The sequence below is a fragment of the Rhinoderma darwinii genome (assembly GCF_050947455.1).
Source record: "Rhinoderma darwinii isolate aRhiDar2 chromosome 1 unlocalized genomic scaffold, aRhiDar2.hap1 SUPER_1_unloc_20, whole genome shotgun sequence".
Taxonomy (NCBI): Eukaryota; Metazoa; Chordata; class Amphibia; order Anura; family Rhinodermatidae; genus Rhinoderma; species Rhinoderma darwinii.
Window position 1 is genome coordinate 127,574 of NW_027461657.1, and position 16,215 is coordinate 143,788.

At 44.4% G+C, this 16,215-nt stretch overlaps 1 protein-coding gene across 2 annotated transcripts in view; it reads left to right on the forward strand.

The window, feature by feature from the left end:
- The first annotated feature begins 13,792 nt into the window (after nucleotides 1–13,792).
- LOC142670911 (uncharacterized) overlaps nucleotides 13,793–16,215 on the forward strand; it is a 34,180-nt gene continuing 31,757 nt past the window's right edge. Inside the window, exons 1-2 of one of the 2 annotated variants that reach the window (XM_075847126.1) lie at nucleotides 13,793–13,897; nucleotides 13,999–14,032. The gene's annotated coding sequence lies outside the window, so the exon portion shown is untranslated. The other variant, XM_075847125.1, reaches the window with a different exon arrangement.

Here is a 16,215-nt window from a genome sequence, read left to right on the forward strand (position 1 = left end):
ACCTGTGAGTGACGTCACAGGTCTGCACTGTCACAAGCTGGGCGTTCTGAAGAGAAGAGGATGTTACTTCTCATCAGAGCGCCCAGCTAGTGAAAGTATTAAAAACGCCCCGATGTACGCACATAATACACACCCACTTGGACTTTTACTTTTAAACACACCCACTTGGACTTTTGCAAGCCTCATTTGCATAACTACAAAAATGGTCATAACTTGGCCAAAAATGCTCGTTTTTTTAAAATAAAAACGTTACTGTAATCTACATTGCAGCGCCTATCTGCTGCAATAGCAGATAGGGGTTGCAAAATCTGGTGACAGAGCCTCTTTAATCTCCTGCAGCACATACAAATGATCTGTGGTTCCCTTGCAGTGCTTAAAGGGAACCTGTCACCAGCATTTCACCTATTGAACTTATCTCTCACTGGCCGCTGCTATCAAAAGTTCATTGCCGTTATCCCCTTTCCTAAACTCCTCCGACTGTAAATAACGGTCTGCAAATGTTCCACTCTTTCTCTTGTAATAATCCGGTGTCCCTTTGTGCGCACTCAAGAGGACATCAATACACAAGCACGGGATTGTGTGTGCTGGGGGAAGGCGAGGAGCTGTCAATCAAAAGTAAGGAGGTGGGGTAAACTCGGAAAGACTTGAGGAATGAAGATTTGACTTCAAATGCAGATCTAACTCTTTTCAATCGAAGATTTGACTCTTAATTGCTCATTAGCATACGGTGTGGGAACACTAAAAATCAATACTAAAGCTAAAGAGCTGACTAAGAAGACAATTATAGGTTATATAGAAATTATTTTTCACCCACTACCACCAGGTATTGCTGGTATAATAGGTGAAATGCTGGGGATAGGTTCCCTTTAAAGAGAACCTTTCACCTCCCCATACATGTGCAGCTGAGTGCAGCATGTAATGGGGAGGGCTGCACAAACCCTGGGGCACTTCACTTTTTTTTCTACCCTCCGTTATTTAGATATTGGTGCCGTTATATTTGGTGCCCGATATTTAAATAACCCCCTGAACTGTCAATGGGGCGTGTACTGGCAAGGGGACGTGTTACTATGGCTGTGACACTGTCCAATCAGATACGGATAGTGTTACAGCAAGAGCGAGGATAGAGGAGATGTTCTGCTCCTGCTTGTACTCTCAGTTGTCCACTGGGGGTGCATGGTAAGGTGAGCTTTATTCCATCTGTTCACTTGTTGTGCTACTGTGTGGTGGTGTCTGTTGCTGTGGTGCTGCACTTGTGGGGGGACGTGGCCCAGAGCCAAGAAGGTGTGATCGCAATGAGGTCACTTTACGCTTTGATCTCCATGCAGGTTCAAATCAGGTGGGGGGGGGGGTGCGAGCTCGGAGAAGCAACAGATACACTGAGACGTTTCTCAAGGCAAAAATACTTCTGACTTTATTTGCAGAGACACAGAGTTTATATAGTAAAAATATCATATAATTACGTGCAGACACATATGAGTCATTTAGACGTATACATTCTTGTGGTTTCTTTCCTCATTATTCTTATCTCTACATACATTGTTTCTTATTCCTTACATCTAGTTTTTAATCCGGTGTTCTACCCATATCTATCTTGGCTGTACGCCCAGAACCCAAAAATCCTGTAAACAGACTCCCTAGTTTCTGGTGATACTCCCAAAACACAAAGAGTTCGCAGTTTCTAGTCTCTGCAGAACATCTGCAGATTATTACATTCCATAACCTTTCAATAATACCCAAAATATAGACTCGTTTATCCTTCTACCTTGAAGTAGTACATACATTACACTTATATCATTGATTATAGGTTGTTCTATACCATCACAAAGGCTTGGCTTGATGGCATGGGTGCTTTTGGGCCTCTGGGTTGCTTGTTATTATTAGATATCAGAGGACATTAATACAGGAGATGTAAGAGGAGAGAACTACAACTCCCAGCATGTCCAGGCTGTTATTATGAGATATCAGAGGACATTACAGGAGGAGATATAAGAGGAGAGAACTACAACTCCCAGAATGTCCAGACTGTTATTATGTGATATCACAGGACATTAAAGTAGGATATATAAGAGAGAACTACAACTCCCAGCATGTCCAGACTGTTATGTGATATCAAAGGATATTACAGGGAGGCAACATAAAAGGAGAGGACTACAACTCCCAGCATGTCCAGAATGTTATAATGTGATATCAGAGGACATTACAGGAGGAGGTATAAGAGGAGAGAACTACAACTCCCAGCATGTCCAGACTGTTATTATGGGATATCAGAAGACATTACAGGAGGAGATATAAGAGAGAACTACAACTCTCAGCATGTCCAGACTGTTATGAGATATCAGAGGACATTACAGGAGGAGATATAAGGGGAGAGAACTACAACTCCCAGAATGTCCAGACTGTTATGTGATATCACAGGACATTAAAGTAGGATATATAAGAGAACTACAACTCCCAGCGTGTCCAGGCTGTTATTATGCATATCAGAGGACATTACAGGAGGAGATATAAGAGGAGAGGACTACAACTCCCAGCATGTCCAGACTGTTATTATGTGATATCAGAGGACATTACAGGAGGAGGTATAAGAGGAGAGGACTACAACTCCCACCATGTCCAGACTGTTATGGGATATCAGAGGACATTACAGGGAGGAGGTATAAGAGGAGAGAACTACAACTCCCAGCATGTCCAGGCTGTTATTATGTGATATCAGAGAACATTACAGAAGGTGATATAAGAGAAAACTACAACTCCCACCATATCCAGACTGTTATTATGGGATATCAGATATCAGAGGACATTACAGGGAGGAAATATTAGAGGAGAGAACTACAACTCCCAGCATGTCCAGACTGTTATTATGTGATATCAGAGGACATTACAGGAGGAGGTATAAGAGGAGAGGACTACAACTCCCAGCATGTCCAGACTAATATGGGATATCAGAGGACATTACAGGAAGAAGGTATAAGAAAAGATAACTACAACTCTCAGCATGTCCAGGCTTATTACAGGATATCAGAGGACATTACAGGGGGGATATGAGGAGAGAACTACAACTCCCAGCATTTCCAGACTGTTATTATGGGATATCAGAGGACATTACAGGAGGAGGTATAAGAGGAGAGAACTACAACTCCCAGCATGTCCAGGCTGTTATTTTGTGATATCAGAGGACATTACAGGAGGAGGTATAAGAGGACTACAACCCCCAGCATGTCCAGGCTGTTATGTGATATCAGAGGAGATATAAGAGGAGAGAACTACAACTCCCAGTATGTCCAGACTGTTATGTGATATCAGAGGACATTACAGGAGGAGATATAAGAGGAGAGAACTACAACTCCCAGCATGTCCAGGCTGTTGTTATGGGATATCAGAGGATATTACAGGGAGATATAAGAGGAGAGAACTACAACTCCCAGCATGTCCAGGCTGTTGTTATGGGATATCAGAGGATATTACAGGGAGATATAAGAGGAGAGAACTACAACTCCCAGCATGTCCAGACTGTTATTATGTGATATCAGAGGACATTACAGGAGTAGGTATAGGAGGACATAACTACAACTCCCAGCATGTCCAGGCTGTTATGTGCTATCAGAGGACATTACAGGAGGAGATATAAGAGGAGAGAACTACAACTCCCAGCATGTCCAGCCTGTTATTATGTGATATCAGAGGACATTATAGGAGGAGATATAAGAGGAGAGAACTACAACTCCCAGCATGACCATAGTTACATAGTTTGTACATAGTTACATAGTTACATAGTTTGTACGGTTGAAAAAAGACACATGTCCATCAAGTTCAACCAAGGGATGGGAAAGGGGAAGTGGGATGGGAAAGGGGAAGTAAAAAATTTCTACACATAGCAGTTAATATTTTTTTGTTCTAGGAAATTATCTAAGCCTTTTTTAAAGCCATCTACTGTCCCTGCTGTGACCAGCTCCTGCGGTGTCTCCTGTCCCTGCTGTGACGGCTCCTGCGGTGTCTACTGTCCCTGCTGTGACGGCTCCTGCGGTGTCTCCTGTCCCTGCTGTGACGGCTCCTGCGGTGTCTCCTGTCCCTGCTGTGACGGCTGCTGCAGTGACTATTCCATAGATTCACAGTTCTCACTGTAAAGAAGCCTTGTCGCCTCTGCAGCTTGAACCTTTTTTTCTCCAGACGGAGGGAGTGCCCCCTTGTTTTTTGAGGGGGTTTTACATGGAACAGGATTTCACCATATTTTTTGTATGTGCCATTCATATATTTATATAAGTTAATCATGTCCCCCCTTAGTCGTCTTTTCTCAAGGCTAAATAGGTTTAATTCTTTCAATCTTTCCTCATAACTTAAATTCTCCATGCCCCTTATTAGCTTCGTTGCTCTTCTTTGTATTTTTTCCAACTCCAGGGCATCCTTTCTATGAACTGGAGCCCAGAACTGAACTGCATATTCTAGATGAGGCCTCACTAATGCTTTGTAAAGTGGTAATATTACCTCCCTGTCCCGCGAGTCCATGCCTCTTTTGATACACGACAATATTTTGCTGGCCTTTGAAGCAGCTGATTGACACTGCATGCTGTTATTGAGTTTATGATTTACAAGTACACCCAGATCCTTCTCAACAATTGACTCCCCCAGTGTAGCTCCCCCTAGGATATATGGTGCATGCAGATTATTACCCCCAGTGTAGCTCCCCCTAGGACATATGATGCTTGCAGGTTTTTCGTACCCAGATGCATAACTTTACATTTATCTACATTAAACTTCATCTGCCAAGTGGACGCCCAAACACTTAGTTTGTTTAAATCTGCCTGCAATTCATGAACATCTTCCATAGACTGAACTATATTGCATAGCTTGATGTCATCTGCAAAAATAGAAATAGTGCTATTAATCCCTTCCTCTATATCATTAATAAATAAGTTGAATAATAGGGGTCCGAGCACTGAACCCTGGGGTACACCACTTATAACCGGTGACCATTCAGAGAAGGAATCATTGACCACAACTCTCTGGATACGGTCCTTGAGCCAATTCTCAATCCAATTACAAACTATATTTTCTAAACCTATAGTCCTTAATTTACCCATTAGGCGTCTATGGGGGACAGTGTCAAATGCCTTTGCAAAGTCCAAAAACACTAAATCCACAGCGGCCCCTCTGTCTAGACTTCTGCTTACCTCTTCATAAAAACAGATTAGGTTAGTTTGACAGCTTCTGTCCTTTGTAAAACCGTGCTGGCTGTCACTTATAATGCTATTTATTGTCACATAATCCTGTATATAGTCCCTCAATAGCCCCTCAAACATTTTCCCCACAATTGATGTTAAGCTTACTGGTCTATAATTACCCGGCGAAGACCTAGTGCCCTTTTTGAAAATAGGCACCACATTTGCCCTGCGCCAGTCCCTTGGCACTTTACCACTCATGAGAGACTCTCTAAATATTATGAAGAGGGGGACAGAAATAACTGAACTAAGCTCTTTAAGAACTCTAGGGTGTAACCCATCTGGTCCCGGGGCCTTGTGTACATTTATTTTATTTAATTTAGCTTGGACCATCTCTACATTCATCCAATTCAGTATATCAACTGATATATTAACAGCACTGGCACCGGCTACATCAGCTGCTCTTTCTTCTGTTGTATATACAGAGCGGAAGAACCCATTTAGTAACTCTGCCTTCTCTTGATCCCCTGTGATCAACTCCCCATTACCATTATCTAGGGGTCCTACATGTTCAGACCTGGGCTTTTTTGCATTTATATGCTTGAAGAATTTTTTAGGATTTGTTTTACTATCCTTGGCCACCTGCCTTTCATTTTGTATTTTTGCTAATTTTATTACATTTTTACAGATTTTATTAAGCTCTTTATATTTTACAAAGGCTACAGCTGTACCCTCAGATTTGTATTTTTTAAATGCCCTTTTTTTGTCATGTATTGCCCCTTTCACAGAAGGTGTAAGCCATGTGGGGTTTAATTTTAGTCGTTTATACTCGTTACCTGTAGGAATAAATTTTGCACTATAATAACTCAAAGTAGATTTGAAAATCTCCCATTTATCATTTGTTCCATTATTTGACATTAGTTCTTCCCAGTCTATATCCTGAATTGCCGCCCTCATCCTGGGGAAATTGGCTTTCTTAAAATTAAATGTTTTTGCCCTCCCAGCCTGCGTTTGTTTTTTACAGTATAGGTAAAATGTAACTATATTGTGATCACTGTTACCGAGGTTTTCACGAACATTGACATTCCCAACAAGATCTGCATTATTAGAAATGACCAGATCCAACAGAGCTTCACCTCTAGTCGGGTCTTCCACAAACTGGCCCATAAAATTTTCCTGCAATAGGTTGAGGAAATGTCTCCCCTTTGCAGTTGAAGCCGAACCATGACACCAATTAATATCCCGGAAATTAAAATCTCCCATTATCACTACAGTACCCGCCTGTGCAGCCCGCTCCATCTGTTTATATATTTGACCTTCTATCTCCTCAGTTATATTGGGGGGTCTATAGATTACACCAAAAGTAATTTTTTCAGTGTTTACTTCCCTTTTGTAATTCCACCCACAAGGTTTCAACCTCCTCACAGTCTTCACCCACTATTGTCTCATTTACACTCACCTTCATATCGCTTCTCACATACAGACATACAGCACCGCCTTCATATAACTTCTCACATACAGACATACAGCACCGCCTTCATATAACTTCTCACATACAGACATACACCACCACCTTCATATAACTTCTCACATACAGACATACACCACCACCTTTCCTATTTGTCCTGTCTTTCCGAAACAGTGTAAAACCCTGTAGATTTACAGCCCAGTCATGTGAAGAGTCCAGCCATGTTTCAGCAACACAAACTATATCTATATCTTCTTCCAGTATTAAGGCCTCCAGCTCCCCCATTTTGCTTGCTAGACTTCTGGCATTTGTGAACATACACTTTAACTTGCCTTTAAATGTTTCAATTTCACTATCAGAAATGTGATTATTTGACATTTGGGCCTTTTTATTTTCACTGCTGTTTTGTAACGAAAGGATCTCCTTATCTTGTTGTCTAGTCCTCTCCCCACCGTCTGTTTCTCCCCCCTCCAATATAGTCTGACCCCTCTCTAACCTGGCTACCCCTTTTTTTTCTACATTGACCTCCCTCCTCAGCCCTAGTTTAAACACTCCGCCACCCCAGCTAGAATTCTCTCCCCCAGCACAGCGGACCCCCTTCCATTTAGGTGCAAATCATCTGCAGAATACAGTTTGTACCCCAATGAAAAGTCAGCCCAGTGCTCTAGGAACCCAAATCCTTCTCCTCTACACCAAGACTTCAGCCATGCATTTAACTCCCTGAGCTCCCGCTGTCTTTCCTGTGATGCGCATGGCACAGGCAGTATTCCTGAGAATACAACCTTGGAGGTCCTTCCCTTCAGCTTGTAGCCTAGTTCTTTAAAATTATTCTTAAGGCTCCTCCACCTACCATTTATTCTGTCGTTGGTACCGACATGGACCACGACAGCTGGATCATCACCAGCCCCTCCCAGCAATTTGTCCACCCGTTCCACCACATGCCGAACCCTGGCACCAGGGAGACAGCAAACCATTCGGTTGAGGCGGTCTTGGCGACAAATTATTCTATCCGTCTTCCTGATTATAGAATCCCCTACGACTATCAATTGTCTTGGCTTACCTGCATTACCATCCCGCCGACTACTAGCTGGGCTGTTCTCCCGGCTGTTAGAGAGATCAGTATCCACTAGGGCTGCCATTTCTGAGACTGACACCCTCGCATCATCACCCAACCTGGCAATTTTGCTTGGAATGCCAGAAACCGGATCGGCCTTCCTTGTCTTTGACCCCTTTCTACTGCCCCTAACTACATTAACCCAGCTACTTACCTGATCCTGCTCACCCATGTCTTCACCCTCCAGTTGTAACCCACTAACTGCATGCTCTGTGAGCAGCAAGCTCCGCTCAAAATTGTCTATCTTCCTCAGTGTTGAATTTTGCTCCTCCAGATCTCTAATACGAGCTTCCAGGTGAACAACATGCTCACATCTGCCACAGAGATATTCACCCTGGAACTCCGGCTCCAGTCGTGTATACATATGACAAACTGTGCACTGAAGAAAACTTCCAATCTTGGTGTCCATTATCCCAGTTACAAAAAAACAGCGAACAATTGTCAAAGAAAAAGAAAAGAAGAGTACTTACTGGGGCTTCAACTCCTCTTTTCAACTCCGGTTTTAGAACTCCACTTAGTTCACAAGCCACTTAAACCACCAAGCTCAGAAAGAGCAAGCTCAAAATGAGCAGACTGTTATTATGTGATATCAGAGGACATTACAGGGGGAGATATAAGAGGAGAGAACTACAACTCCCAGCATGTCCAGACTGTTATTATGTGATATCAGAGGACATTACAGGAGGAGATATAAGAGGAGAGGACTACAACTCCCAGCATGTCCAGACTGTTATTATGTGATATCAGAGGACATTACAGGAGGAGGTATAAGAGGAGAGAACTACAACTCCCAGCATGTCCAGGCTGTTATTATGTGATATCAGAGGACATTACAGGAGGAGGTATAAGAGGAGAGAACTACAACTCCCAGCATGTCCAGACTGTTATTATGTGATATCAGAGGACATTACAGGAGGAGATATAAGAGGAGAGAACTACAACTCCCAGCATGTCCAGACTGTTATTATGTGATATCAGAGGACATTACAGGAGGAGATATAAGAGGAGAGAACTACAACTCCCAGCATGTCCAGACTGTTATTATGTGATATCAGAGGACATTACAGGAGGAGATATAAGAGGAGAGAACTACAACTCCCAGCATGTCCAGACTGTTATTATGTGATATCAGAGGACATTACAGGGAGATATATAAGAGGAGAGAACTACAACTCCCAGCATGTCCAGGCTGTTATTATGTGATATCAGAGGACATTACAGGAGGAGATATAAGAGGAGAGAACTACAACTCCCAGCATGTCCAGACTGTTATTATGTGATATCAGAGGACATTACAGGAGGAGATATAAGAGGAGAGAACTACAACTCCCAGCATGTCCAGACTGTTATTATGTGATATCAGAGGACATTACAGGAGGAGATATAAGAGGAGAGAACTACAACTCCCAGCATGTCCAGACTGTTATTATGTGATATCAGAGGACATTACAGGGAGATATATAAGAGGAGAGAACTACAACTCCCAGCATGTCCAGGCTGTTATTATGTGATATCAGAGGACATTACAGGAGGAGACATAAGAGGAGAGAACTACAACTCCCAGCATTTCCAGACTGTTATTATGTGATATCAGAGGATATTACAGGAAGATATAAGAGGAGAGAACTACAACTCCCAGCATGTCCAGACTGTTATTATGCGATATCAGAGGACATTACAGGAGGAGGTATAAGAGGAGAGAACTACGACTCCCAGCATTTCCAGACTGTTATTATGTGATATCAGAGGATATTACAGGAAGATATAAGAGGAGAGAACTACAACTCCCAGCATGTCCAGACTGTTATGTGATATCAGAGGACATTACAGGAGGATATATAAGAGGAGAGAACTACAACTCCCAGCATGGCCAGACTGTTATTATCTGATATCAGAGGACATTACAGGAGGAGATATAAGAGGAGAGTACTACAACTCCCAGCATGTCCAGACTGTTATGTGATATTAGAGGACATTACAGGAGGAGATATAAGAGGAGAGAACTACAACTCCCAGCATGTCCAGACTGTTATTATGTGATATTAGAGGACATTACAGGAGGAGATATAAGATAAGAACTACAACTCCCAGCATGTCCAGACTGTTATTATGTGATATCAGAGGACATTACAGGAGGAGATATAAGATAAGAACTACAACTCCCAGCATGTCCAGACTGTTATTATGTGATATCAGAGGACATTACAGGAGGAGATATAAGAGAAGAACTACAACTCCCAGCATGTCCAGGCTGTTATTATGTGATATCAGAGGACATTACAGTAGGGGGTATAAGAGGAGAGGACCACAACTCCCAGCATGTCCAGACTGTTATTATGTGATATCAGAGGACATTACCGGAGGAGATATAAGAGGAGAGAACTACAACTCCCAGCATGTCCAGACTGTTATTATGTGATATCAGAGGACATTACAGGAGGAGATATAAGAGGAGAGAACTACAACTCCCAGCATGTCCAGACTGTTATTATGTGATATCAGAGGACATTACAGGAGGAGGTAAAAGGGGAGAGAACTACAACTCCCAGCATGTCCAGACTGTTATTATGTGATATCAGAGGACATTACAGGAGGAGGTATAAGAGGAGAGAACTACAACTCCCAGCATGTCCAGACTGTTATTATGTGATATCAGAGGACATTACATGGAGGAGGTATAAGAGGAGAGGACTACAACTCCCAGCATGTCCAGGCTGTTATTATGTGATATCAGAGGACATTACAGGAGGAGGTATAAGAGGAGAGAACTACAACTCCCAGCATGTCCAGTCTGTTATTATGTGATATCAGAGGACATTACAGGGGGAGATATAAGAGGAGAGAACTACAACTCCCAGCATGTCCAGGCTGTTATTATGTGATATCAGAGGACATTACAGGAGGAGGTATAAGAGGAGAGAACTACAACTCCCAGCATGTCCAGACTGTTATTATGATATCAGAGGACATTACAGGAAGAGATATAAGAGGAGAACTACAACTCCCAGCATGTCCAGGCTGTTATTATGTGATATCAGAGGACATTACAGGAGGAGATATAAGAGGAGAGAACTACAACTCCCAGCATGTCCAGACTGTTATTATGTGATATCAGAGGACATTACAGGAGGAGATATAAGAGGAGAGAACTACAACTCCCAGCATGTCCAGACTGTTATTATGTGATATCAGAGGACATTACAGGAGGAGATATAAGAGGAGAGAACTACAACTCCCAGCATGTCCAGACTGTTATTATGTGATATCAGAGGACATTACAGGAGGAGATATAAGAGGAGAGGACTACAACTCCCAGCATGCCCAGACTGTTATTATGTGATATCAGAGGACATTACAGGAGGAGATATAAGAGGAGAGGACTACAACTCGCAGCATGTCCAGACTGTTATTATATGATGTCAGAGGACATTACAGGGAGGAGGTATAAGAGGAGAGAACTACAACTCCCAGCATGTCCAGACTGTTATTATGTGATATCAGAGGACATTACCGGAGGAGATATAAGAGGAGAGAACTACAACTCCCAGCATGTCCAGGCTGTTATTATGTGATATCAGAGGACATTACAGGAGGAAATATAAGAGGAGAGAACTACAACTCCCAGCATGTCCAGGCTGTTATTATGTGATATCAGAGGACATTACAGAAGGATATATAAGAGGAGAGAACTACAACTCCCAGCATGTCCAGACTGTTATTATGTGATATCAGAGGACATTACAGGGGGAGATATAAGAGGAGAGAACTACAACTCCCAGCATGTCCAGGCTGTTATTATGTGATATCAGAGGACATTACAGGAGGAGACATAAGAGGAGAGAACTACAACTCCCAGCATTTCCAGACTGTTATTATGTAATATCAGAAGATATTACAGGGAGATATAAGAGGAGAGAACTACAACTCCCAGCATGTCCAGGCTGTTATTATGTGATATCAGAGGACATTACAGGAGGAGACATAAGAGGAGAGAACTACAACTCCCAGCATTTCCAGACTGTTATTATAATATCAGAAGATATTACAGATAGATATAAGAGGAGAGAACTACAACTCCCAGCATGTCCAGACTGTTATTATGCGATATCAGAGGACATTACAGGAGGAGGTATAAGAGGAGAGAACTACGACTCCCAGCATTTCCAGAATGTTATTATGTGATATCAGAGGATATTACAGGAAGATATAAGAGGAGAGAACTACAACTCCCAGCATGTCCAGACTGTTATGTGATATCAGAGGACATTACAGGAGGATATATAAGAGGAGAGAACTACAACTCCCAGCATGGCCAGACTGTTATTATCTGATATCAGAGGACATTACAGGAGGAGATATAAGAGGAGAGAACTACAACTCCCAGCATGTCCATACTGTTATTATGTGATATTAGAGGACATTACAGGAGGAGATATAAGATAAGAACTACAACTCCCAGCATGTCCAGACTGTTATTATGTGATATCAGAGGACATTACAGGAGGAGATATAAGAGAAGAACTACAACTCCCAGCATGTCCAGGCTGTTATTATGTGATATCAGAGGACATTACAGTAGGGGGTATAAGAGGAGAGGACCACAACTCCCAGCATGTCCAGGCTGTTATTATGTGATATCAGAGGACATTACAGGAGGAGATATAAGAGGAGAGAACTACAACTCCCAGCATGTCCAGACTATTATTATGTGATATCAGAGGACATTACAGGAGGAGATATAAGAGGAGAGAACTACAACTCCCAGCATGTCCAGACTGTTATTATGTGATATCAGAGGACATTACAGGAGGAGGTATAAGAGGAGAGAACTACAACTCCCAGCATGTCCAGACTGTTATTATGTGATATCAGAGGACATTACAGGAGGAGGTATAAGAGAGGACTACAACCCCCAGCATGTCCAGACTATTATTATGTGATATCAGAGGACATTACAGGAGGAGATATGAGGAGAGAACTACAACTCCCAGCATGTCCAGACTGTTATTATGTGATATCAGAGGACATTACAGGAGATATAAGAGGAGAGAACTACAACTCCCAGCATGTCCAGACTGTTATTATGTGATATCAGAGGACATTACAGGAGATATAAGAGGAGAGAACTACAACTCCCAGCATGTCCAGGCTGTTATTATGTGATATCAGAGGACATTACAGGAGGAGATATGAGGAGAGAACTACAACTCCCAGCATGGCCAGACTGTTATTATGTGATATCAGAGGACATTACAGGAAGAGATATAAGAGGAGAGAACTACAACTCCCAGCATGTCCAGACTGTTATTATGTGATATCAGAGGACATTACAGGAGGAGATATAAGAGAGGACTACAACTCCCAGCATGGCCAGACTGTTATGTGATATCAGAGGATATTACAGGAGGAGATATAAGAGAGGACTACAACTCCCAGCATGTCCAGACTGTTATTATGTGATATCAGAGGACATTACAGGAGGAGATATAAGAGAGGACTACAACTCCCAGCATTCCTCTGGCTCCGCCTCTCACACAATTGCTGACAACCTATAGGAGAAAACACTGAATGATCACCTGATCACACGTCAGATAGCCCCGCCCCTCACATAGCCCCGCCCTTCATGGCACGTGGTTATCGCCTGGCCACACTACATAGGAGCGACGCCCTCATTGTATGATACGTCATCATGCAGCACAGAAGCCCCGCCTCCTCGCATAGCCCCGCCCGTCATTTCATGTAATTTCTTATTATTAGCGCTTCTTCCTGGATTTTTCCGCCGCACAGCTAAGCTCCGCCCCCTACAGTACTGGTCACATGACAGGACGTTATCACAGGTCCTTGGTTCACTTTACGCACAGTTGAGCTCCGCCCTCTCCGTTCCTGGTCACATGATGGTGACGTCATCACAGGTCCTTGGTTTACTTCGCTGCACAGTTGAACCTCCGCCCCCTCCTGTACTGATCACATGATAGTGACGTCATCACAGGTGCTTGGTCCACTACGCCGCACTGTTGAGCTCCGCCTCCTCCGGTACTGATCACATGATGGTGACGTCATCACAGGTCCTTCAGACATAGTCCTATTACAGATACGTAGCAGGTCCTGGTCGGTGGAGGACTGGTCGTCACTGCTGTTGTGTTCTTCTCTCTGTTATCAGTAGGTAGAAGATTTCCCATGATTCACAGCGGTGTATACAGAGGATATATATATATATTACCTGCTACTAAGCTGCATTCTCCCCTGTCTTACATTATTAGTAGAAGAAGACGCGGCGTGTGACTGCAGTGTAAGGTAAGATGACGTCACACGCGTTATATGTGAGGAGAGAGGCTGCCGGTGACGTGTTATATGTGAGGAGAGAGGCTGCCGGTGACGTGTTATATGTGAGGAGAGAGGCTGCCGGTGACATGTTATATGTGAGGAGAGAGGCTGCCGGTGACGTGTTATATGTGAGGAGAGAGGCTGCCGGTGAAGTGTTATATGTGAGGAGAGAGGCTGCCGGTGACGTGTTATATGTGAGGAGAGAGGCTGCCGGTGACGTGTTATATGTGAGGAGAGAGGCTGCCGGTGACGTGTTATATGTGAGGAGAGAGGCTGCCGGTGACATGACATGTGTTATATGTGAGGAGAGAGGCTGCCGGTGACGTGTTATATGTGAGGAGAGAGGCTGCCGGTGACGTGTTATATGTGAGGAGAGAGGCTGCCGGTGACGTGTTATATGTGAGGAGAGAGGCTGCCGGTGACGTGTTATATGTGAGGAGAGAGGCTGCCGGTGACGTGTTATATGTGAGGAGAGAGGCTGCCGGTGACCGTGTTATATGTGAGGAGAGAGGCTGCCGGTGACATGTTATATGTGAGGAGAGAGGCTGCCGGTGACGTGTTATATGTGAGGAGAGAGGCTGCCGGTGACATGTTATATGTGAGGAGAGAGGCTGCCGGTGACATGTTATATGTGAGGAGAGAGGCTGCCGGTGACATGTTATATGTGAGGAGAGAGGCTGCCGGTGACGTGTTATATGTGAGGAGAGAGGCTGCCGGTGACGTGTTATATGTGAGGAGAGAGGCTGCCGGTGACATGTTATATGTGAGGAGAGAGGCTGCCGGTGACGTGTTATATGTGAGGAGAGAGGCTGCCGGTGACGTGTTATATGTGAGGAGAGAGGCTGCCGGTGACATGTTATATGTGAGGAGAGAGGCTGCCGGTGACATGTTATATGTGAGGAGAGAGGCTGCCGGTGACGTGTTATATGTGAGGAGAGAGGCTGCCGGTGACGTGTTATATGTGAGGAGAGAGGCTGCCGGTGACGTGTTATATGTGAGGAGAGAGGCTGCCGGTGACGTGTTATATGTGAGGAGAGAGGCTGCCGGTGACGTGTTATATGTGAGGAGAGAGGCTGCCGGTGACGTGTTATATGTGAGGAGAGAGCCTGCCGGTGACGTGTTATATGTGAGGAGAGAGGCTGCCGGTGACGTGTTATATGTGAGGAGAGAGGCTGCCGGTGACGTGTTATATGTGAGGAGAGAGGCTGCCGGTGACGTGTTATATGTGAGGAGAGAGGCTGCCGGTGACGTGTTATATGTGAGGAGAGAGGCTGCCGGTGACGTGTTATATGTGAGGAGAGAGGCTGCCGGTGACGTGTTATATGTGAGGAGAGAGGCTGCCGGTGACGTGTTATATGTGAGGAGAGAGGCTGCCGGTGACGTGTTATATGTGAGGAGAGAGGCTGCCGGTGACGTGTTATATGTGAGGAGAGAGGCTGCCGGTGACGTGTTATATGTGAGGAGAGAGGCTGCCGGTGACGTGTTATATGTGAGGAGAGAGGCTGCCGGTGACGTGTTATATGTGAGGAGAGAGGCTGCCGGTGACATGACATGTGTTATATGTGAGGAGAGAGGCTGCCGGTGACGTGTTATATGTGAGGAGAGAGGCTGCCGGTGACATGTTATATGTGAGGAGAGAGGCTGCCGGTGACGTGTTATATGTGAGGAGAGAGGCTGCCGGTGACGTGTTATATGTGAAGAGAGAGGCTGCCGGTGACATGTTATATGTGAGGAGAGAGGCTGCCGGTGACGTGTTATATGTGAGGAGAGAGGCTGCCGGTGACGTGTTATATGTGAGGAGAGAGGCTGCCGGTGACGTGTTATATGTGAGGAGAGAGGCTGCCGGTGACGTGTTATATGTGAGGAGAGAGGCTGCCGGTGACGTGTTATATGTGAGGAGAGAGGCTGCCGGTGACGTGTTATATGTGAGGAGAGAGGCTGCCGGTGACGTGTTATATGTGAGGAGAGAGGCCGCCGGTGACGTGTTATATGTGAGGAGAGAGGCCGCCGGTGACGTGTTATATGTGAGGAGAGAGGCCGCCGGTGACGTGTTATATGTGAGGAGAGAGGCTGCCGGTGACGTGTTATATGTGAAGAGAGAGGCTGCCGGTGACGTGTTATATGTGAGGAGAGAGGCTGCCGGTGACGTGTTA